Raw genomic sequence first — 26,230 nt, 5'->3', positions numbered from 1 at the left:
ATGGCAAGGTAGTGTGTTATCCCTTAATAGTTATTTATGACTGTATAAAAATTAGCAATTATTGTTTATTGCAGAACTAGTATTATCTTTCTTGAGCGGATATAAGAATACCACGTTATTAAATAGACTTTATTGTTTATACCACAATTGTAAATGTTGGAAAAAGTATCTGCTTAGTTGTATTTGGATGTTATTTTGTACGAGGTCCTCAGGCATCTCCCAGCTTTTATATTGAATTTCTAGCTTTATAAAAAAAGAAAAGTAAATGTTGAAAAAAGAAAGGTTGACTCATGGCAGCTGCTTCAGAATGGAGGGATATACTATATGTGGTTTTACGTGGGTTTCCTTTCAATTTTCTACATCCTGCTTCCATGTGACTTCTTGTAATATCTGCACCGAGATTACTTTTCAATTTTTCACAAACTCAAATGAAAAACCAAACAGTAGTAACAAATATTACAACCTAATCGTGAGGTACTTTAAAAAGATAAAACAAAGGGATAAGCGAGCACAAAAATATAAAGGTAAGTTTTTGATCAAGAGATGTTGGAAACACGTTAAAAAAAGTTCAAGTGTTTGAGTTCCCCCTGGAATAAATTGTTTGCGGAAGTTTAAGTTTGATTTTTGTGAGAACAATTTTTTGTCGGAATTTATTTATCTCACGATCGAGCTCCAAATTACTAAGGCGTCTTTCTCCCAAAAATTGGAGGATTAAAAAAAAAACTTAAAGCGCATAATTAACTCTAGACTTTTAATCTGACCAAAAAAAAAAAAACTCTAGACTTTTAACGAAAGTGCCACCAAATAATTTTACATTAAAATGTTGGAGAAGTTAAGTCTAATGTGATAAAGAGGGGAGGATCGACTTGTTAAGATGTGGGACACTAGCCAACACTAAATTTGATAGTATTAATTTAATTGTTCGTATTTATTAGGAGGGTAGGTAATGAGGAAGTGGATGCGTTGGTTAGCCGGTTAAAGAATGACGGAAAAATGTGTTTAGGAAGAAAACAACGTTTTAGCAAGTAGAGTGCAAAAAAAATTGTCATTGAGTAGTGTTTTAATGATCTAAGCAGAAGGAGGTGTAGACAGCAAGGCTGGGTAGTTACAAGAGAATAGTAAACAAATGCGGAGTGCAGATAGCAAACTTGTCAAAAAGATTAAAGAAAAAAGTTAAGCTGTGACTGAGAATTGACGAACTAAACTGAATCGGTCCGGTTCAACTCAGTTCGTGAACTATTCATCACAGTTTGGTTCTTTACTGTGATGTTCAGTTCGGTTTTTGGTTTTTTAAAATAATTCTAAAATATTCGATTTGGTTAAATTTTCAGTTTTTGTTTATAAAAGTCCTAATTATCAGTTAATAATCGCAATTTGGTATTGCCTAAAAAATAATAATTTGATACAATTCGGTTTACAAAGAATCAGTTTGGTTCGAAAAAATACAGTTCTGATTTTTGTAAAGATAGTTCGGAAAAGAACCACTAAACAGTTATACCAGTTTGGTGTGAACCATTAAAAGTTCGGTTCAATTTTATCGAACTGTTATGACAGTTCAGTTTTGTTCAATTCTTCTCATTATATGAACCTTAAATGAACACTCATACTCATGATTATGAAGTTAAATGTTGATTTCTTTTTTAGGTGGAAATGAATCCTTCTTGGCAGCAAGGGAAATTGAGGGAATTAAGCAAGGAGAAAGGAATTCATGTCAGTGCTTGGTCAGCTCTTGGAGCTTATAAGGTAACTTGGGGTTCTGGAGCTGTCGTGGAGAATCAAATTCTTCAAGACATAGCAGCAGGAAAAGGGAAGACTACAGCTCAGGTAATTTAACATTATAAATTGTGTTTATAAATGGTCATGTAGATGATAAAAGTGGTCGTTGTTTTGTTCAACCCTTACGAGTTACGATATTTCTGCTAACATATAGTGTTGCTATATTAATCCATGTCATGATGGTCACATTATGATATCATTTTCAGGTTGCACTAAGATGGGTGTACCAAATAGGTTCAAGTGCAATGGCTAAAAGCTTTAACAAGGAGAGGATGACTCAAAACCTTGAAATATTTGATTTTGAGCTGAGTGAAGATGATTTAGATACGATTAAGCAGATTCCACAGCGCAGGCAATACTTAGGAGACATGTAGCTATCTGAAAATGGATCATGCAAGACTTGGAAGAACTTTGGGATGGAGATGTTTGAAAATTTCCTCAAAGTCCTAACTATGTTGTAGGAAAATAAAGTTCATGATTTGAAAATTATTATGTATTAGTTTCTCTTATGTATTAGTTGCGCTTAGTGTACTTGTTTGAGACGTTGAGTTGAGCTAGAATGTTAGTGTGACATTCATATGTGTAGCCTCAGCCCTCAGTTATGTGGCTCTGCATATTTGTTCCAACTGCAAATAAAAGAGTTTTATTCTCAGGTCATATATGATATGATGATTGCTTTGTGTTTTTTGGTATGAACCGGATATCCTCTAAGCGCAACTGCAAAGAATAATGTCTCGAGCTGCATAGAACCGCAGTAGGTGGAAATGCTCTCCCTCAAGAGGATTGCTTTGTGATTTGACAAACTAATAATTATTCGTTTAAGTGACACTAATAGTAAACAAATATCATATAACAACATTAATCTTCTATGGTAAGTGCTAATGAAATTTTCATGGTTATTAGTTGTTTTTTGGAAACAAAAATAAATGCACAATTGTTTTTATAGACAACATACCTTTTGCTATATACACATTATTAGAACATGATGTGGAATTTTATCATGTTTTTAACAAAACCCAGCAACCTAAATAAAAACTCAAGTGACCAACAACCGAACCTCTAGGCCAAGCTGTGTCAAAAGCTCTAGAGCTCGGACTTATAAAAAATCGCAATGGGGTTTTCATTACTTCCAAGCTATGGTGCACTGATGCTCACCATGACCTTGTTCTCAAAGCTCTCAAAACCACCCTCAAGCAAGCATTGTTCTGTCCAACTTTTTCTTTTAAGGTTGTATTTTTTCTTTCTCTGATTTTGTTTCATTTTTTGTTTGAATTGTTTAGGAATCTGAGGTTGGAGTATGTAGATCTCTACTTGATTCACTGGCCAGTTAGATTGAAAGAAGATGTTGAAGGCTTTAACTTCACTGGTGAGGATGTGATTCCCTTTGACATAAAACGAACATGGAAAGTTATGGAAGATTGATTTAGATTAGGCTTAGCCAAGTCTATTGGTGTTAGCAACTTTGGCATCAAAAAGCTCTTTGTTGTAGTATGACTCAAAAATTGATGGATGGAGAATATTGTTGCTAAAAATATAAAAGATTTGTTTCAAATATATATTGTGCTGAAAATATTATTATGGACAATAAATATATTTTTGTATCGTATGAAGAACGATTTGATGCAAATATATTTTGAAAGGGAATATTATATTTTTGATGCAAATATTCTTTCACTGAAGGAGAAAAAAAAACGAATCTTCAGTGTGGTATTTGTTCCAAATTTATGGGTTATACTTTCACTATAAATATAGACCTTGTTTCATAGCAAACTTTGAGAGAGAGAGATAGAGGGGGTTGAAACAAGGGCTTAGAAAAGCAATAACAAAACTAGGGTTTGTATAGAGTTTGTCTCTTAGAAGCAAACACTAGGGTTTGTGGGTTGATTCACCTTGAGAAACACTATTAGGATTGGAGTCTCTTGGTTACGGGAAGAGATTGAGACTTTGGGTAGAATTAGGCGGGAGACTTATTCTTGTAACCCATTGATTTCTCTTTGTAACGAAACTCATCATATAGTGGATTGGAGGGTTGCTCTCTCCCCCAGACTAGGTCAGATTGGACCGAACTGGGTCAACAAATTTCTTTTGTGTTCTTCTTCTTTGTGTTCTTCTCGCCGTTGTTTTTCTACCTTTGGCTTGTATTTATAACTTTCATACACTTTGTTTTGGTTGCTTGATTATCCCTTGCTCCACACATCAAGTTGTTATTGGTGTGATTTTTCATCAAATTCACAACAATTAGCGCCCACCGTAGGGCAAGGGTCAAAGGATAATTAAGTACCATGGGTTCAAAGTGGGATATCGAGAAGTTTACCGGAGATAACGATTTAGGGTTATGGAAGGTAAAGATGGAAGAGGTGTTAATACAGCAAAAGTGTGAGAAAACTTTGAAGGGTGAAGGTTCGTTACCGGTCACCATGTCACGAGCGGAGAAGACCGAGATGGTGGACAAGGCCAGGAGTGCCGTTGTCTTGTGCCTCGGGGATAAAGTTTTGAGAGAAGTAGCAAAGGAAGCAACCGCGGCATCGTTGTGGGCAAAGTTGAAATCTTTGTATATGACAAAGTCTTTGGCTCATCGGCAATTCCTAAAGCAACGACTCTACTCATTCAAGATGGAAGAGTCAAAGGCCATCATGGAGCAACTTACGGAGTTCAACAAAATCCTAGATGACTTGGAGAATATTGAGGTGCAACTTGAGGACGAGGATAAAGCTATACTCTCGATTTTAGGGTGTCAAGCCGTTGATTGGACTTGAACCTTTCAATCCTCGATGTTCTCTATTTTTTTTTGGGGAAGGGTAAATGGAGAGAAACCCTTAAAAAGTTCTAGGTTCGGGGGTCGATTTCGTTACGGGAAGGTGTTAGGCACCCGTCGCGACTATAGTATCCTATAGGAACCGTTTTTTTGTTTTGCCTATGCTTTACTTTTGTATTTGTAAAAAGAATTTTTGTTTATTAAGAATGGAGGGAGAGATAGTTTGAGTTTGATTTAATTTCGGCTTGGAGGGGTTAAAGTCCCTTGCCTACGTACCGTTTTACGGGATCAAAACCGGCGTAGTTCTTGCTAAAAAGACTTGTTGTTTTTTTTTGTTTTAATTGTTTGATTTTAAATTTTGAAAATGATTTTGAAGAAGGGGATTGAGAGGCTTCATGAGCATTAGAGTATGAAAAAGTGGGGGTTTGTTTAGTGATTTTGCAAAAAAGTCTAAATGATTAGATTTATTTGAGAATTTTATTAAGAAAATAAAAGGTGAAAAATTGTTGGAGTTTTGACTCCATTTTTATGAAAAATATTTGAAGCGAATTTGTTTGCTTATTTTTGGAAAAAATTGGATTTTCTCTAAGTGTTTAAACCTAAGCATTCATCTAACCATGCAATCCTAGCCATACATCTACACATGCAATCCTAGGCATACATCTAGGGTGAGTGTGTGCGTGCCGGTGCGCCATAGTGTCCATAGTCCATATTACAAAAATTGCCTAAATACATTCTATGGCCTCTTTGCCAAGCTACAAACCAATGATAACAAATTACATCACCGAATGAATTAAAATTTGCAAAAAATAAATGCTAAGCTAAAGAAGGTGGAGGAGATAGTGAAATGCTATGAGTGAAGTCACATAAGGAACAAAATGTTAGTGAAACAAGGAAAAAATATAATGGGAATGATGAAAAATGCACCAAATGAATATGCAATAAAAAGGGGTAAAAACATGAGAATTTATCAAGCACAATGTGTAACAAATGGCCTATAATGCAAGAACAAGCACAAACCAAATGAAAACAGTGGCACAATCATTGGATTATCATCACATCTATCATGAAAATGCATTCTAATTAGCCATGCTATGCACCAAAATTCTTAGGACAAGAATCAACCTAAAAAGCATGAAAAAGCTAACTAGAGAAGTAAATTGAACAAGAGACCTATGCGCATATTTTTACCAGTTATTTGCAAGCAAAATATCATTAAAAATCATCAAGAAAGTGGTAAAAACATGTAGTAATTTTTTTGGAATTTATGGTAAAAAATCAGAGCAATCAGAGGTGCAGACAGCATGCAAGAATGGTGTTAATAGCAGAAAAGCAAAAACGTAGAAAAAGGCAAAGCCCAAAACCAGAAAGATCCGGACGCACAGGAACCACAGGATTGATCCAGGAGATCAAACCCTAGATCCAACGGCCAGGAACGAAGGGGACTGGACCGGTCTTGGACCGGTCCGGTTCACTGGCTTATAAAAGCAGGCGCGCCGGTTTTAATTCATTTTTCACTCTTCTTTCTCTCTCTACTCTTACGCGCTCTCTCTCTAACCTTCTCACTTCTCTCTAGAACTCACCACCGGTGAGGATGAAGTGACGGCGGAGACCTTGAAGGTCCGCCGGAATCTTCATCTTCTCCGGCGAGATCATGCAGTTTCCGGTGACCTAAATTTCCAGATCCCACCCAAACTAAACCTAAATCACTCGTCTCTTCAATCTAAACACGAATCTGATATTAGAAATGGCATGCAAGCTTTGAATTGATGTAGATCGGAGAAGTTGTTTACGGTTTTGAAAATAATTTTAGTTTTTGGAATTTTTGAAAGAAACTTTTTAAAACCTCAAGGATCTACATCGATTCGTCTCTGATGATGTTCTTGAGAAGGAAGGGTTGAGGTTTGAGTTTACCTGTGATTTTCTGGAAAACTTCGAATCAGAGATCTTTCGGAGATCTTCGATTTGATGCTGTTGTTGATTTCGTTCTTGAATCCGAAAACGAACCGGTGTTCTTGCTTCTTCTTCTTCGCCGGTTTAGATCTTCGTTTTCTTTCCCTCTTCTTCTTCACTCTGATCTCTGTGATCGTGCTGGGATTCGTCGCCAAACGGTGATGGATCTGCACTTGAATTGCAGAGAAATTAGTTCTATGATGATGATTCTTCAATGAATCACTGAGAACTGTGATGGATCTATTGAATTTCGTGTTGATTTTTGATGATTTTTGGTTGAATCCGAAACGGTTAGGGTTTGTGATTGTTCAGTGTTCTTGATGATTTCTGGGTTTTTGATCCGTAACTGAAAGGAGAGAGATTGTGATTTCTGTTTGTGATGTGGCGTGTGATTAATGGCTTTGTGTGGCACTGTGCACTATTTATAATCTGACATGTGTACTTGAGATCCAATGAAAAGGTGACACCTGGACTTGCATGAAAATGGCACGGCCTTGGACTTGAAATGAATTTGGGACCTTTCTGCAAAAACAAAAACTTAAGGACTAAACTGCAATTAACCAAAAAGGACTGAAATGTAAAAAATAAAAAAGTTCTGGACTGAAAAGCAACTTTGGACTTCTTTGAGGACCAAAATGCAAAATAAAAATAAAATTGGAATAAAATTGGTAACCTGACAAAACGTAAAGTGAAACCTAAAATAAAATCAACAAAAGGACTAAAACGAACCAAATACTGACATGAGGTATTTCAAAATACCTCCCTGTCTAAATTTTGACAGGAAAAGACCAAAATGCCCCTAGGGACTAAACTGACCCAAATTGACTCAAATGCAATTTTGAAATGATTTTAAAAAGAGATTCAACAATGATTTGTACAGACAGATTGAAAAGACTCAGAGGCAAACACAGGGACTAAAATGGGTTCCACTGCAGGAAATGACAAAAATACCCTTTTGTATGATTTTTGAAATAAAATGCAAGAAAAGTAATGCGACGTTTCAGAGAGTTCTTAAATGACTTGTAATGTCAGAAAAGACAGAGGCAGTAAAATACGTTTAAAAAAGAGAGTAAAGGTTCGGAGTAAAACAACAGCAAATTGACAAATATTAGTGGTAGAAAATAAATTTGAATGAGTATTTTTAGGTCCAAAATCAGGGTATAACAGCTGCCCCTATTTAAGTTTCTTTGTCCGGAGGGTCAAGAGACGGAGTCTTTGGCTTGACGGGACGAAGATACTTAAATATTAACATTTGCACTGTGTTTGGACGTAAAAATACGTTTGTACATTTTCAAATATCATGAATGCCATGCATCATTTGGATTATGAATGCGAGACAACTAAAGCTAGAATTAACAAAAGATGTCGTGTCCATTGCGGGATTGGTAGACATTGGTAAGTTAACAAATAACAGGGTAGATAGGAGACTAGGAACAAATTGACGGGTACAAGCTGCTCTTGGATTGAGCTGGGCACTTGACTGGGAATAAAAGCAGGCAAACAGGTGCGAGTTGTTCTTGGATTCGAACTGGTCACTCGACCGGGGACATAGAAAAGGTAGATAGGTACGAGTTGTTCTTGGATTCGAACTGGTTACTCGACTGAAAGCAAGGCAAATAGACAGGTGCGAGCTTGTTCTTGGATGCGAACTGGTTACTCCACCGGAGACAAATACAAAATAGACAGGCGCAAGCTGCTCTTGGATCGAGCTAGCCACCTGAGCGAACAGAAACAGATAGACGGGTACAAGCTGTTCTTGGACTTGAACTAGCCACTTGACCAAAATCATAGACATATAGACAGGTACGAGCTGTTCTTGGATTTGAACGAGCCACTCGACCGATAACATTGAAAAGTAAATGGGTACAAGTCGTTCTTGGATGCGAACTGGTAACTTGACCAAACAGAAACATATTGACAGGTACGGGCTGCTCTTGAATTGAGCTGGGCACTCGACCGATAACATAAGCAAATAGGTAGGTTCAAGCTGCTCTTGGATTGAGCTAGCCACTTGACCAAACAGAAACAGATTCACTGGGGATTGGTTTTTTTTTTTGACAAAATATAGATTGAGATTGACTTGACGTCGATTTGAATTGAAAGGTAGAAATTGACCAATATTATTGGCTCACAAGGTTTTGACAGAGAACCTGACATGAGTATTGAATTGAGACTGATGTTGTCATTGGAAATGCGATATGCATGGATGATATAACAGTTTCATTAAATGCATGGGCACGTAATATGCATGATTATGCATGTATGAATGCTTGTAATGCATGACTGTTGGCAGTTTGTAGACACAGTTTCGCAGAGACAGACAAGACATTGGAGTATTGGGCACGTAGTGGCTCGTGCTATATTACACATTCTTGGAAATCCTCTTTGGAGATAACGCCGTTGGGAGACGTATCGGAACCAAGGCTGAGGATAGATAGCTAATCAACTCGCTGGGGATAGAATCTCGGGAGACTCTACTGGGAATAATGCCGGATGTATCGTGGACGTCGCATCTGTGGTCAATGCTTTTTGCATGATATTTTCTCAATTTTCATTCATCATTTTTTTTGCATCCCATTTTTGCCTGGATCGCCCTTTCGGGTTTTCGATCCACCGGGGAAATAAATTCTTTTCAATGCCCCATTTTTGCCTGAACTGCCCTTTCGGGTTGTCAATCCAGCGGGGTGCTCATTCTTGCCTAAGTCGCCCTTTCGGGTTTTCAACTTAGCGAGCTCATTCATTTTCATGCATTTTCATTATGTTTTTTCATTCTTGCCATTGACCACAGACTATCCTAGAGGAGAACCTGCTTGTAACATATATTGAAATAGACATCAACATACTCTCATTTGAATGTACCCTGTTGCTCAGGTTTGCTTTTCAAAATAGACAAAAAGTTTTCAATTTTCAAAAATGTTTGTTTCAAGCATTGTCATTATCAAAATAGAAGGAAAATAAATTGTATATAGCTTTGAAAGTAGAAGAAAATAGAGTTTTAAACAAAAGCACAGGCTCAATTTGATGTATAAGAGTGGTGGTCAGCCGAAGGCGTGACTCCACGGATTTACAAAGCTTGGAAAATGGTAATTTTATTGGTTGGTGGTACATTGAACACAGTAATCATGACATTTCCTAGAAACTTTGAATTCGCAAGCATTCGCTTTTGATGAAGATGGTCATTAACAGCTGCGGATGCCCCAAGGGGGACGGTGGTTGGCCAGATATAGTTACTTGCCTTTTGTTTCAATCTCATTTTTGCATGAACCGCCCTTCCGGGTTTTCGATTCATCGAGACGCTCATTCTTGCCTGAGTTGCGTGCAATCTCAGCGAGCTTTTTCATATATATTTTTTTGTCCCTTATTTTTGCCTGGACCGCCCTTTCGGGTTTTCGATCCACCGGGAAGCGCATTTTTGCCTAGGCCGCCCTTTCGGGTTTTCGACCTACCACGCTGTTCTTTTCATATTTCTAGGCAAAGTATTTCTTGACTATATCGGCATTCACTGGATTTGGAAGTTCTACACCATCCATGTGTGTAAGGATTAAAGCACCACCGGAGAAGGCCTTCTTGACAACATAAGGACCTTCATAGTTAGGCGTCCACTTGCCCCTTGGGTCGGGTTGCTGGCTTACCCTCCTTTTCAATACAAGTTCCCCTACCTTGAATTCTCGAGGATGGACTTTCTTGTCAAAAGCAGTCTTCATTCTTGCTTGATATGACTGTCCACGAGCCATGGCATCCATACGTTTTTCCTCAATCAAATTCAACTGATCATACCGGCTCTGGCACCATTCAGCCTCAGATAACTTTGCTTCCATGATCACACGAAGGGATGGGATCTCCACTTCCAAAGGAAGAACTGCTTCCATACCATATACAAGAGAGAAAGGGGTTGCCCCGGTTGAACTGCGCACGGTAGTACGGTAGCCATGCAGAGCATAGGGTAACATCTCATGCCAGTCCTTGTAAGTGGTTACCATCTTCTGGACATTTCTCTTGATATTCTTGTTGGCGGCCTCAACTGCACCATTCATCTGAGGTCTATAAGGAGAAGAGTTATGATGCTCAATTTTGAATTCTTCACAAAGAGCTTGCACCACATTGTTGTTCAGGTTGGTACCATTGTCGGTAATAATCTTGCTGGGAACACCATATCGACAGATGATGTTGTTCTTGATGAACTTAGCTACCACTTGCTTGGTCACATTGGTATAAGATGTAACACCCCGTTTTCCCAACATAAAAATTTCGCATAAATAATCAGAGTCTTTCAACATAAACGGAATGTCACATTCTTTTCTTAAAATCATAAACTGAATAAATAACTATTTATCCTTTAAAATTCAAATACAAGATCTTTAATACTTCGCAGCGGAATTTATTTCAATAACTAAAACAGTCTTTGGCACGAAGGCCTCTTCATAAATGTCTCATAAAAATCCAATCTAAGAACATAGTCATAAATCTTCAAAAACAATACGTAAGGAATAGAAAAGCAATAACAAAGTTCCCATCCCATTACGTATCAGAGCACCTAGGACACACGAGAAGGAAAGCTCACACGACATCAACTATTCTTGGTTACCTGTTAGTTACCCATGGTGGGCAAACAGAAGGGGTGAGATTTCACAAACAATAATATTAAGCATATAATTCATCAATTACATTTAACAACATAAGCATCATCAATCATATTTAACAACTCATAGACAACATCATGTAATCATCATAATATTCATCATAGATAATAATATATCATAATTCACTTCTTTAATAGTTCATATAAAGAATCACAACTTTAAACAATTTCATGATTTAACAACTTAACAACTCGACAACTTGATAACTTGACAACTTGACAACTTAACCTCTTGACTATGCAACTTAATCTTCTAATCATGCATGTGGTACCAATCTTTGAGCGTAAATAGGCTCCAGGGCATCAAGCCCTCAACTTTATTTGAGCGTAAAAAGGCTCCCAGGGCATCAAGCCCTCAACTTAATTGAGCAAAGGCTCCAGGGCATCAAGCCCCCAACAATGAAATGCTAATGCATGGACTCGACCTCGTAATATCTTAAATCGACAACCTCTTATATAATCCAATAATTTGGAACTTCATCATCTTAATCAACTTAGACCGACTCATGCAGCTTAGTTAAATAACAACAGCAACACAATAGTATACAAAAACAGCATGACATAATAATATCAAATGCAAGTCAACAACGTCTCAATTATTCACATATAATTCAAGTAATGCATATACAATTATATCACAGTATAACAACATCAAATAATAATCAACATCTTAAAACATCATATGTACATATAACACTTCATCAATCATGGACAATATCGTATTCACAACATATACATACATATACTAATTCATCAATCATATTCAATTATTCACTATGACGTACGTGCAGTAATTTGACCATAACTCAAGTTCTATAAATCATTTTGAAGTCAAACCAACGGCATTAGAAAGCTAACATCCATACCTACAACTTTCGTGTTTACACCTAAGAACAATTCTGTACCAATCAATACTAGTTTTCATTTCAAATTCGGACAAAGTTGTGCTGAAATTCATAAAAATTAACTGTGACCTACGTGCAGTAATTTGACCATAACTCAAGTTCTATAAATCGTTTTGACGTCAGACCAACGACATTAGAAAGCTAACATTTATACCTACAACTTTCATGTTTACACCAAAGGCTAATTCTGTACCAATCAATACCAGTTTTCATTTCAAATTCGGACAAAGTTGTGCTGAAATTCATAAAAATTCACTGTGACCTACATGCAGTAATTTGACCATAACTCATAAACCAAAAATCATTTTCAAGTCAAACCGACGCCACTGTAAAGCTAACACAATTATCTACAACTTTCATTTTTACACCAAAACCCATTTCAAAACGGAAACGTGTGAAAAAGACGCAAGAACATGAAACAGAAGATGCTGTCACTATGCAGCTCTCGGGAAAAACCAATTTTTCACCTAAAAATCCCAATTTTGACTTCCCAATGCCCAAATTTGATCCCAAAGTTTGTCTAAACATTTATATACATCAAAAGAGACTCAAAACCATATAAAACTTGACCCAAAACATTATTTTAGAAAATCATCAAATAATCACTTTTAACCCTAATTCCCAAATTCTCAAAAACTAAAACCTACAACATGTTAAATTCAATTTTCAGAATCAATGACTTAAGATTATTGAATGTTAGTCCCACCCTTACCTTATAGATGAAAATCGCAGCACTCCTAGGTCTTCCCCCTCCTCTCGGCTTTTTCTCCCTTTTCTCCAAAATTGATCGTACGTTATGTTTTTTCTAAACTAAGTTTCTCCTATTTATAACCCTTTTTCTATTTTATCTTATTTCTCTTTCTCCCCCAAAACTCTCTAAAATCTCATAACAAACTCTCAACTCAATCTTATTTCTATTTTCAAATCTTAATCTATTAAATAACAACATAAGCCACTTAATAAATCACATAATCAAATAAATATATTTTAAACTCTTCTTAATAAATTTTAGACTCAATTAAATAATTAAATAAATCTAATAATTCAAAGAGGGCGTTACATAAGATGCTGCTTCAACCCACTTGGTGAAGTAGTCAATTGCCACTAAGATGAAACGATGACCATTTGAAGCCTTCGGTTCAATTCTTCCAATCATGTCGATGCCCCACATTGAGAACGGCCATGGGGATGAAATAACATTGAGAGCGTGCGGAGGCACATGAATCTTATCAGCATAGATTTGACATTTGTGGCACTTTCTGGCGTGCTGGTAGCAATCATGCTCCATGGCCATCCAGTAGTAACCTGCTCGTAACAACTTCCTTGACATAGTATGCCCTGTAGCATGGGTCCCGAAGGTACCGTCATGTACATCATGCATTAACTGCTCCGCTTCATGTTCATCAACACATCTTAACAATACCATGTCATAGTTTCTCTTGTACAGAATATCTCCATCTAACAGGAATCTACTGGCCAATCTTCTCAAGGTCTTCTTGTCTTGTTTGGAAGCACCCGGCGGATACTCACGGCTCAGCAAGAACTGTTTGATGTCGTAGTACCAGGGTTTATAGCCAACCACATTTTCACCAGCCTGATCGATCACATCCCCAATAGCAAACACATGCGAAGGTCTTTCAAGGCGTTGCACTTTGATTATTGGCACATCATTCCAATGGTTTACTCGAAACATGGAGGATAGAGTAGCAAGAGCATCAGCCATTTGGTTCTCATCACGAGGAATATGGTGCAGCTCAACCTTTGTAAAATATGTCAGCAAACGTCTCGCATAATCACGATAAGGAATCAACTTAGCATGGTGGGTCTCCCATTCACCCTTTATCTGATTGATGACGAGCGCAGAATCTCCATAGATGTCGAGGTGTTTGATTCTCATGTCAATTGCTTCCTCGATCCCAAAGATACATGCTTCATACTCAGCCATATTGTTGGTACATTCGAACAAAATTCGGGCGGTAAAAGGAATGTGATGCCCCTGCGGGGATACAATGACTGCCCCAATTCCTTTACCATAAGCATTGACAGCACCATCAAAGATTAAACCCCACTTGCTATTGGGATCTGGACCTTCATCAATCAACGGTTCTTCGCAGTCTTTTGATTTTAAATACATGATCTCTTCATCGGGGAAATCGAATTCAATTGGTTGGTAATCATCAAGAGGTTGGTAAGCAAGGTGATCGGCAAGAATGCTACCTTTGATTGCCTTTTGAGTTTTGAACACAATATCATATTCAGACAAAAGCATCTGCCAGCGTGCAATCTTCCCAGTAACAGCCGCTTTCTCAAAGATATACTTTATCGGATCCATTCTGGATATCAACCAAGTTGTATGACTCACCAAATAATGACGCAGGCGTTTAGCGGCCCAGGCCAGAGCACAACAGGTCTTCTCAAGCATTGTATACCGAGTTTCGCAATCGGTGAACTTCTTGCTTAGATAGTAGATAGCATGTTCTTTCTTTCCAGTCTCATCTTGTTGACCAAGTACGCATCCCATGGATTCATCAAATACTGCCAAATACATAATCAGAGGCCTTCCTTCCACGGGTGGGACAAAGATAGGTGGTTTCAGCAGGTAATTCTTGATGCTATCAAAAGCTTCTTGACATTCATTATTCCAAACAACAGGCTGATTCTTTCTGAGTAGCTTGAAGATCGGCCCGCAGGTTGCGGTCATGTGAGATATGAATCGGGAGATGTAATTCAAACGTCCGAGGAAACCTCTGACTTGCTTCTCGGTCTGTGGAGCTGGCATTTCTCGGATGGCCCGGACTTTATCAGGATCGACTTCAATGCCTTTTTGGCTGACAATGAAGCCTAATAACTTTCCGGATCTGACGCCGAATGTACATTTGTTGGGATTCAATCGAAGCTTGTATTTTCTTAACCTTTCAAACATCTTTGTCAAATATTCAACATGTTGCTCCTCATCTGTTGACTTCACAATCATATCATCCACATATACTTCGACTTCTTTGTGAATCATGTCATGAAACAGAGTAGTCATTCCTCTTTGATAGGTAGCACCAGCATTAATTAGACCGAACGACATCACTTTGTAGCAGAAAGTACCCCATGGAGTGATAAAAGACGTCTTTTCTCTATCTTCAGGAGACATTTTGATCTGATTGTAACCGGAGAAACCGTCCATGAAGGAAAACACCTTAGACTGAGCAGTATTATCAACAAGCACATCAATATGAGGTAATGGAAAGTTGTCTTTTGGACTGGCTTTGTTCAGGTCTCTGAAGTCAACACACATCCGGACTTTACCGTCCTTCTTTGGCACAGGTACAATATTGGCAACCCATTCAGGGTACTCAACTGTCATGAGGAAACCCGCATCAATCTGTTTTTGAACCTCGCTCTTAATCTTGAGAGCCATATCTGGATGAGTCCTTCTCAATTTTTGCCTGACGGGAGGACATTCAGGCTTGGTGGGGATCCGATGTTCCACAATCATAGGATCTAGACCTGGCATATCTTCATACGACCATGCAAAAATATCCGGATATTCCCGGAGGAGTTGGATGATCTTCTTTTTAACCCCTTCCTCTAGAGCAGCACCGATCTTGATTTCTCGCTTGTTCTCCTCGGTACCTATGTTAATGAGCTCAATCTCTTCTTGGTGAGGCTGAATGGCTTTCTTTTCTTGCTCAAGTAGCCGAGTGATCTCATATGGTATGTCATCACCTTCCTCATCGTCGGCCTCATACACTGGGAACTCAAAATTCGGAGGGAATGCAAGGTTACTGTGCCCAACGGGTTCATTATAGTTCAATCTGCGTAAAATGGTTGGATGATTTTAGAAAGAGGGTTTTTATGCAGATTTTTGAAATTAATAAGAAAAATACAGATGTTTTGGTTTTTTCTGGCATTACCATTATTTCCAAGAAAAAAGCACTAAAAAAAGCAGTCGTGGAAGAAACGACAAAATTTTTATTAATCAACGGCAATGCCGAAACAAACATGCCCTTACAGAAAATATCACTCTCGCTTTGGGCAGAGCGAGATGATTGTTATTTTGAAAAAACAAGATACTTAAGCAACAAGGTATATTACTCAGAAACATGCATGATTGAGGGAATGTCAATGGCATCCCAATCTCTCGCAATGCCTCCTGGTGTAACAAATACAGGCCTCGGGCCAAATCCAGTTGCTTCTTCTGTGATTGCGTTGACAAACCCAGCACTATAGAATGCCCCGGTGGAAACTCCTGAAGTTGGGGAAAAGCCAAGACCTTCCTTATGCTTGTTCTCACGAAGCTGTATTAACCTGCCCCAGCCGGCAGCTTGACCCTCTTGGACGGCTCTCTGTGCATCCTTCAAAGAAGCCATTGCAGTTCCATCCCTCTTGGGCTCCGTACCTTCGACAGTTAATCCTTGAAAAGCGGTCCCCTCTGCAGACCCTGCTTCTATGCAAGAGAAAGATGATAGCTGACTAACCAGGTATGCTTCCTCTCCATGAATGGTAACAAGCTTTCCATTTTTTGCAAATTTCAACTTTTGGTGCAAAGTAGAGGTCACTGCTCCCGCGTCGTGTATCCATGGTTTCCCCAAGAGGCAACTGTAAGAGGCATTAATATCCATGACCTGAAAGGTGATTAGAAAGGTTTCGGGGCCGATAGTTATTGGCAAGTCTATCTCCCCGAGAACGCTCTTGCGGGTTCCATCAAAGGCTTTGACCAGAAAAGTGCTCTCCCTCAAAGGAGTTCCCCGGTAACTCAGTTGATCCAGCGTTGACTTGGGCATCACGTTCAAAGATGAACTAGTGTCTACTAACACATTTGAGATCATGTCGGACTTGCAATTCACAGAGATATGCAAGGCCAGATTATGATGCTTTCCTGCTTCGGGCAATTCATCTTCACTGAACCACAGGTTGCTGCAGGCGGTAATGTTTCCCACTATGCTACCAAAGTGATCCACAGTTACCTCATGATCCACATAAGCCTGCTCCAATAATTTCAAAAGGGTATCTCTGTGGGCAGCGGAACTCAGGAGTAGAGACAAAATGGATATCTTCGACGGAGTTTGCAACAGCTGATCCACAATCTTGTAATCACTTCTTTTGATCAACCTCAAAATCTCGTCCAGATTAGAATCCTCTATAGACCGGCCTGGTTGGCCCACGTCTCTGTTAACGGGAGAAACATCAGTCGGGGTTGGCTCGTCAATGGGTGGCACGGTAGGCGTAGCTGCCTTCTTTTGAAACAATGGTGGACGGACTATTCCGCTTCTGAGGGCTGCTGAAGTTCCTTCGGCAGTATTGTTCACCACAGCCAAGGACACCAGAGGCACTTCTACTCCGTCTTCAATTATGGTAGCATTATACTTGTACGGGATAGCCCTATCTGAAGTATACGGTACCGGTCCGGGCAACCTTATCACCAAAGGCTCAGCATTCTTCTTCAAAGGTATACTCTTGACAGGCGGATCGTGAAAAACTGGCACAATCACGCAGACGTCACTGACAGTCAAAAAATTATCATTCATCAAGCTTTGGATGTTATCTTGAACAGTATAGCAACCCAAAGGATTACGAAGGCATCCTAGGCACTTGGCATGATCATGGCTGAACAGAGAAGCTTTGCACAGCTTGATGTGTAGAGGCACCAGAGGAGTTGCGACGTTACGGACATCAAGTCTAGGAGCTTCCTCACATACTTCGATCATATTCACAGCGGCATGATTTGGAAGAGGATTGTCGAGGACGTGTGGGACATTATTCTCAAAAGTCAGCTTTCCTTGATCAATAAGCTTTTTCACGATATACTTCAAAGCGTAGCACCCCTCGACATCATGACCCAGGGCGCCTTGATGAAAATCACATTTGAGATCAGACCTGAACCTTGGAGGCAACGGATCAGGTGGGGGCTTGCCCTGTCTGGTTGTACAATGCCCTCTATGGAGTAAAGTCGGAAGCAACTCAGCATACAACATCGGTATCGGAGGGAAAGTAGGTCTAGCTTGCTGATTTTGTTGTTGTTGTTGAACCGGCAACTGTTGTTTCGTCTGTTGAGCAATTGCATTGACGGGTACTTGAGGTTGACCCGGTGGCAGAGGGTACTGATGATAAAATGGCGGAAAGAAAGGATGCTGAGAATACGGCACATATGGGTATGACGGAGGCATTTGAGCTGCATTGATAGGAGCAACAGTAGCCATGGATTGACCGGCTCCAGCTGACACCATCCCTACTTCCGTTTCTTTCTTCTTGTGGTGTCCATTACCATACCTCTTCGATGCATTCACAGAGGATTCAGCTTTCTCGAACACAATGATTCCATCCCTGACGGCTTTCTCCAGACGGGTTCCCATGGTGACCATCTCCGAAAAGTTATTCGGGGCAGCTATGATCATTCTCTCAACATAATCCTTCTTCAAGGTCTTTAAGAATGTCTGGGTCATTTCTTCTTCATCAAGAGCGGGAGTAATGCGGGCAGCTGCCCCCCTCCATCTTTGTGCGTATTCACGGAAGCTTTCCTCCTTCTTCTGAGAGAGAGATCTGAGGAATTCCCTGTTCGGCTTCAATCGGGTGTTAAACCCGTAGTGGCTCTTGAAAGCAGCGGCTAATTCATCGAAGGTATGGATATCATTTTTGCTCAAACTAGTATACCACTCTGCGGCATCTTCCATCAAACTATCCTGAAAGCAGTGGATCATAAGGGAATCATTGTCTTTGTAATTGCCCATCTTTCGGACGTATTTGATGATGTGGTTCTGGGGACAAGTTAGCCCGTTGTACCGGTCGAAATCCGGGATTTTGAACTTTTTAGGGACATCCACTTTTGACACCAAGCAGAGATCTTGAGTTTTGAAAGAGTCCGCATTTCCTCGATTGGCTTTGATCTCATGACGAGTTCTTTAGCAAGTTCCTCCATCATCTCTTCCATGGTTTTGGTTACGGGGATGCTTCCGTGTTGTGTGTTGATGTTAACACTTTGAAGCATGGTATGCACAAGAGGCTCAGTGACAGCTGCCGTTGTTTGTGGCAAAGTAGCATTGATGGAGCCAACATTTGTTGCAGGGATCAGAACATTGTTAGCAGTGCCCGAAGTGCCCGCTGCAGTACTGGGAGTGAAGAACGGTGGAAGCCCATACGGAAACCCGGCTGGCATAGCAAGGCGAGCGTCTGCAGATGCGGTTGGGAGCACGCTTGTAGTCACCGGTGCAGCTGTGGCTATAGGGATAGCCGTAGCTGATTGTTCTTGAGCGGCTAGCAGAGCAGTCATGACATCATTAGCTTTAGCCAATTCCTCCCTTAGAGTGGCTAACTCGGTACGGAGCTGAGCGTTCTCTTCTTCCATAGCCTTTTTCCTTCTTCTGTATTCTCTGGTTCGATCGATTCTGTCAGGTTCGTAGACCTTCTGAGCACGAGCCACTTTTCAAACTGTGGTAGAGGAACCAGGAGGTAGTGAGCACTTGGAAGCCTTTGTGACCAATGCATGATGCGTATGATGCATGATATGCAAATGCAAATGCAAAAGACTTCTTTTTTCATCGAAGGATTTTTAAACAAATTAGAAATTTTGCAAATAATCAAAACTACATAGTATTTTCAAAAGGAAGACTTTGAAATTTCAGCAAGATAAACAAATGAAGCCCTCAAACATAGGAAGTAGTCGGAGAATCATCGGACTCGGAATCTGAATCACAGTATCTGGCAAAGAAGTCTCGTCGTCCTCTGGCTCTCTTGGAATCCCTCATAAGCAGCTCGTCTTTCTCTTCCAATTCTCTCCGGACCTTAGCTAGTTCCTTCTTCAACATCAGGTTCTCATGAGTCTTCTGCTCATCTCTACCATCCAAAGTCATGATTAGATTCTCAGCTTGATTGTACCGAGCTTTCCACACTTGCTTCTCACGACTCTCCATAGCTAGATGCTCCTGATACACATCCTGGGTCGTGGGGAGTAGAGGTAGGGGCATAGATGGAGCAGATGAAGACACGTATCTCATAGCTGGATAAGGCATACCAATCTCCTCAGCTCGATCTATCACCCACTGAGTATAGGCCTCATAAGCAACACCGGATCTCACACCTAGATGCTTCACACTCTTCCTTCGAACCTTGGACCAAGCATCCATGAAAGCTTTCCTTTGTCCGGTAGGAGCATTCGTGTAGAAGAAGAACTCTGGAGATGTAGCAAGATTGATGGGCTTCGACTTCATAGGGAAACCAAACTGTCTCATAGCAAGCTCGGGGTTGTAGTTGATTCCTCCACGGGTACCAAGAAGAGGTACATTGAGAAAGTCTCCACAACCCATAATGATTTCCTTCACCTGAGCGGCAGGAGTGAGCCAGACGACCTCATTAGGAGTGAGGGCCATAATCCGCTGCGAGTAGGACCAGTTCTCCGAGTTGTCATGGAAGGAACTCGGAAGGTGCGAAATAAACCACCTATACAAAAGAGATATGCAGCAAAGAATATACCCACGGCCCTTGAGAGTCCTGTCATGAATGGCGTGGTAGGTATCCGCTAGCAAAGTAGGAACCGGGTTCTTGGAATGGAAGACCTCGATAGCATTCATGTCCACGAAGTTGTCGAGGTTCGGAAAGAGAATGAGCCCGTAGATAAGCAAAGCAAGAATAGCCTCGAGTGTATCCTGACAAGTAGTACTGAGATTAGCCTGCTCAAGAAGATACTTCGAAGTGAACCCCCGGATGTGAGACTTGGTAACAAGATGGTTGGAGACATCAGAAGTCTTGAGATAGAGATCCTTAGCAATAACCAGAGGAGTAAGAGAAGTCCCGGGACCGGTGAAAGGCGTCTTCTCGGCTATAGGTAAACCCACTAGATTGGAGTAAGCCTCGAGAGTAGGAACCAACTGGAAGTCCGGGAAAGTTAAGCAACGGAAGCTCGGATCATAAAATTGCACTAGAGTGTGCACTAGCTTCTCTTCCACATCGGTTCGGAGCAAAGTAAGCAATCCCCCATACCGGAGTCGGAACCCTGTTTGACTCTTGACCTTGAGTGCCAACTCTCTTAAACTGACCAAATCCACTTCCTTGAACTTGTAGCATTTAGTCTTCTTCATACCTGTGATTATTTACAAAAATTTCCATTTGTTTAAGCCCTTCGATGAATGCATGAAAAATGTTTATGCATGAATGCATGTATGCATGATTGTGTTGTTTAGTTACAAAGAACAAGGTGGGTTAAGATTCAAAGTAACAGGGCCACGGATGGACACGGCGTCCGGTGAACTAAGGCTTTGGATAGTAGTAACCAAGGTTCTAACACAGTTCCCAAACTGCAACCTCTCTCACATATATCATGGTAGTACAGGACGACACCCGTTCCATGATTATTTGTGACGACTAAAGTTTGAGACAACACTCAATTTAGCCACCGCACTACGTCCTAAAAAGGCTAGGATGGGTTTGGTAACTACGGTTCATAGCTTCGTCGAACAATTGAAAGTGAAGTGCCTAAGCATGACAACACACGCCGACAATATCACCTTCAAAATGCCTCAGCTATGTGAGATTGATCGCATAATCCAATACACGAGGCAACCCCCGGATCGAATTGTCGATTATATCTCTACCTAAACATAAGTTCACTCAGCCCGGGTATAGGACTTTTGATATTCTCACCCCACACGTCAAATGAAAGTAAACAAAATATTCACATGTATAAATAAAGTAAAACATAAGCAAAAAGGAAAACTAGGTGTGACCCGCTCTAAAAAAAAAAATCCCCAGTGAAGTCGCCATTTCTGTCATCTCGATTTTAGGGTGTCAAGCCGTTGATTGGACTTGAACCTTTCAATCCTCGATGTTCTCTATTTTTTTTTTGGGGAAGGGTAAATGGAGAGAAACCCTTAAAAAGTTCTAGGTTCGGGGGTCGATTTCGTTACGGGAAGGTGTTAGGCACCCGTCGCGACTATAGTATCCTATAGGAACCGTTTTTTTGTTTTGCCTATGCTTTACTTTTGTATTTGTAAAAAGAATTTTTGTTTATTAAGAATGGAGGGAGAGATAGTTTGAGTTTGATTTAATTTCGGCTTGGAGGGGTTAAAGTCCCTTGCCTACGTACCGTTTTACGGGATCAAAACCGGCGTAGTTCTTGCTAAAAAGACTTGTTGTTTTTTTTTGTTTTAATTGTTTGATTTTAAATTTTGAAAATGATTTTGAAGAAGGGGATTGAGAGGCTTCATGAGCATTAGAGTATGAAAAAGTGGGGGTTTGTTTAGTGATTTTGCAAAAAAGTCTAAATGATTAGATTTATTTGAGAATTTTATTAAGAAAATAAAAGGTGAAAAATTGTTGGAGTTTTGACTCCATTTTTATGAAAAATATTTGAAGCGAATTTGTTTGCATATTTTTGGAAAAAATTGGATTTTCTCTAAGTGTTTAAACCTAAGCATTCATCTAACCATGCAATCCTAGCCATACATCTACACATGCAATCCTAGGCATACATCTAGGGTGAGTGTGTGCGTGCCGGTGCGCCATAGTGTCCATAGTCCATATTACAAAAATTGCCTAAATACATTCTATGGCCTCTTTGCCAAGCTACAAACCAATGATAACAAATTACATCACCGAATGAATTAAAATTTGCAAAAAATAAATGCTAAGCTAAAGAAAGTGGAGGAGATAGTGAAATGCTATGAGTGAAGTCACATAAGGAACAAAATGTTAGTGAAACAAGGAAAAAATATAATGGGAATGATGAAAAATGCACCAAATGAATATGCAATAAAAAGGGGTAAAAACATGAGAATTTATCAAGCACAATGTGTAACAAATGGCCTATAATGCAAGAACAAGCACAAACCAAATGAAAACAGTGGCACAATCATTGGATTATCATCACATCTATCATGAAAATGCATTCTAATTAGCCATGCTATGCACCAAAATTCTTAGGACAAGAATCAACCTAAAAAGCATGAAAAAGCTAACTAGAGAAGTAAATTGAACAAGAGACCTATGCGCATATTTTTACCAGTTATTTGCAAGCAAAATATCATTAAAAATCATCAAGAAAGTGGTAAAAACATGTAGTAATTTTTTTGGAATTTATGGTAAAAAATCAGAGCAATCAGAGGTGCAGACAGTATGCAAGAATGGTGTTAATAGCAGAAAAGCAAAAACGTAGAAAAAGGCAAAGCCCAAACCAACAGCCCAAAACCAGAAAGATCCGGACGCACAGGAACCACAGGATTGATCCAGGAGATCAAACCCTAGATCCAACGGCCAGGAACGAAGGGGACTGGACCGGTCTTGGACCGGTCCGGTTCACTGGCTTATAAAAGCAGGCGCGCCGGTTTTAATTCATTTTTCACTCTTCTTTCTCTCTCTACTCTTACGCGCTCTCTCTCTAACCTTCTCACTTCTCTCTAGAACTCACCACCGGTGAGGATGAAGTGACGGCGGAGACCTTGAAGGTCCGCCGGAATCTTCATCTTCTCCGGCGAGATCATGCAGTTTCCGGTGACCTAAATTTCCAGATCCCACCCAAACTAAACCTAAATCACTCGTCTCTTCAATCTAAACACGAATCTGATATTAGAAATGGCATGCAAGCTTTGAATTGATGTAGATCGGAGAAGTTGTTTACGGTTTTGAAAATAATTTTAGTTTTTGGAATTTTTGAAAGAAACTTTTTAAAACCTCAAGGATCTACATCGATTCGTCTCTGATGATGTTCTTGAGAAGGAAGGGTTGAGGTTTGAGTTTTCCTGTGATTTTCTGGAAAACTTCGAATCAGAGATCTTTCGGAGATCTTCGATTTGATGCTGTTGTTGATTTCGTTCTTGAATCCGAAAACGAACCGGTGTTCTTGCTTCTTCTTCTTCGCCGGTTTAGATCTTCGTTTTCTTTCCCTCTTCTTCTTCACTCTGATCTCTGTGATCGTGCTGGGATTCGTCGCCAAACGGTGATGGATCTGCACTTGAATTGCAGAGAAATTAGTTCTATGATGATGATTCTTCAATGAATCACTGAGAACTGTGATGGATCTATTGAATTTCGTGTTGATTTTTGATGATTTTTGGTTGAATCCGAAACGGTTAGGGTTTGTGATTGTTCAGTGTTCTTGATGATTTCTGGGTTTTTGATCCGTAACTGAAAGGAGAGAGATTGTGATTTCTGGTTGTGATGTGGCGTGTGATTAATGGCTTTGTGTGGCACTGTGCACTATTTATAATCTTACATGTGTACTTGAGATCCAATGAAAAGGTGACACCTGGACTTGCATGAAAATGGCACGGCCTTGGACTTGAAATGAATTTGGGACCTTTCTGCAAAAACAAAAACTTAAGGACTAAACTGCAATTAACCAAAAAGGACTGAAATGTAAAAAATAAAAAAGTTCTGGACTGAAAAGCAACTTTGGACTTCTTTGAGGACCAAAATGCAAAATAAAAATAAAATTGGAATAAAATTGGTAACCTGACAAAACGTAAAGTGAAACCTAAAATAAAATCAACAAAATGACTAAAACGAACCAAATACTGACATGAGGTATTTCAAAATACCTCCCTGTCAAAATTTTGACAGGAAAAGACCAAAATGCCCCTAGGGACTAAACTGACCCAAATTGACTCAAATGCAATTTTGAAATGATTTTAAAAAGAGATTCAACAATGATTTGTACAGACAGATTGAAAAGACTCAGAGGCAAACACAGGGACTAAAATGGGTTCCACTGCAGGAAATGACCAAAATACCCTTTTGTATGATTTTTGAAATAAAATGCAAGAAAAGTAATGCGACGTTTCAGAGAGTTCTTAAATGACTTGTAATGTTAGAAAAGACAGAGGCAGTAAAATACGTTTAAAAAAGAGAGTAAAGGTTCGGAGTAAAACAACAGCAAATTGACAAATATTAGTGGTAGAAAATAAATTTGAATGAGTATTTTTAGGTCCAAAATCAGGGTATAACAACAACACTCTCAATACTCTTGGAAAATGCAACCATTTCTCCAGCAGTTAATCAGGTATAAGACGTAATTAAAAGAATTAATCAAGTATTTGTACGTAATTAACCTATCAATATTATGTGATCAGTAATATACGGTGTCAATGCACGGCTTGATTCGCGTGTGTCAAAAAATCATTTTTCTCAGTTCACACTAGTTAATCCATTCTTGCATAAAGATGAAATTCACTCAATTGGTTGAATTTCTATTATTTGGATTTAGGTAGAAATGAATCCATCTTGGCATCAAGAAAAACTCAGGGAATTCTGCATGAAGAAAGGAATTCATGTGTGTGCATGGTCACCATTGGGAGCATACAAAGTATTTTGGGGTTCTAATTGCTGAGGCTAGAAATAAGAGTGTAGCTCAGGTGCAGATAGCACTAAGATGGATACATGAGCAAGGGACAAGTGTAATTGTGAAAAGCTTCAAGAAAGAGAGGATGAAACAAAACCTTGAAATATTTGATTGGAAATTGAACCAAGAAGAATTGGACAAAATCAATAAGATTCCACAATGCAGACTATACAAGGCAGAAATGTTTTTATCTGAAAATGGACCTTACAAATCCTTGGAAGAGCTGTGGGATGGTGACCCTTGAGCAGAATCTTGTATTAAACAATCAAATGCAGCATCTTTGTTAAATATCTTAATTTGTTAGGAAGAGGTTGTTGCACTTGAAACCTGAAAAGATTAAGGATTATGCATGTAAAATTCAAAGTGCATGGAAATATTACACTGTGAATGAGGAAATAAGTTGTATAACGCTTTTAAATTTCAGATATGCACATAGCACCAGTAGTATCACAATTAGGCATGTCACAAATTTTGGAATCTTTTCCCTACCAAATCTTAATTTACACAATCAGATAGGGCATCCATATCAAAAGCTAAAGATTTATTAAAGATTGCTTCAATATCATTTATATAAACAGAAAACCAACAGTAATTGAACAACATAACGTTGGCCTCCAGTTTTTACATGTACTTCTACAACGTTATTGATTCTACAAGCTATTGTATTCTTGTAAACATACATGAAATCATCGAATTCAATCTGCATCACAAACATCCTCCATAGAAACATACATTAGGAATCACCATATCAAGACAAAAATGGTGCATTAAGTACTATCCCAATATCATTCACTACAATTGATTTCTTGTGAATAAAAGTCACGACTCTTGCAAATGGATCTAATAAACGTCGGTGACTCGGTTCTCATATTCAGTTCTTTATCCCG

At 39.3% G+C, this 26,230-nt stretch overlaps 1 pseudogene; it reads left to right on the top strand.

The window, feature by feature from the left end:
* On the top strand, positions 1 to 25,700 carry LOC11415056 (methylecgonone reductase-like; annotated as a pseudogene).
* Positions 25,701 to 26,230: the final 530 nt, after the last annotated feature.

Source organism: Medicago truncatula, chromosome 6, assembly GCF_003473485.1.
Source record: "Medicago truncatula cultivar Jemalong A17 chromosome 6, MtrunA17r5.0-ANR, whole genome shotgun sequence".
Classification (NCBI taxonomy): Eukaryota; Viridiplantae; Streptophyta; class Magnoliopsida; order Fabales; family Fabaceae; genus Medicago; species Medicago truncatula.
The sequence above is the reverse complement of the archived record's forward strand: the minus strand, read 5'-3'. Positions and strand labels throughout refer to the sequence as shown.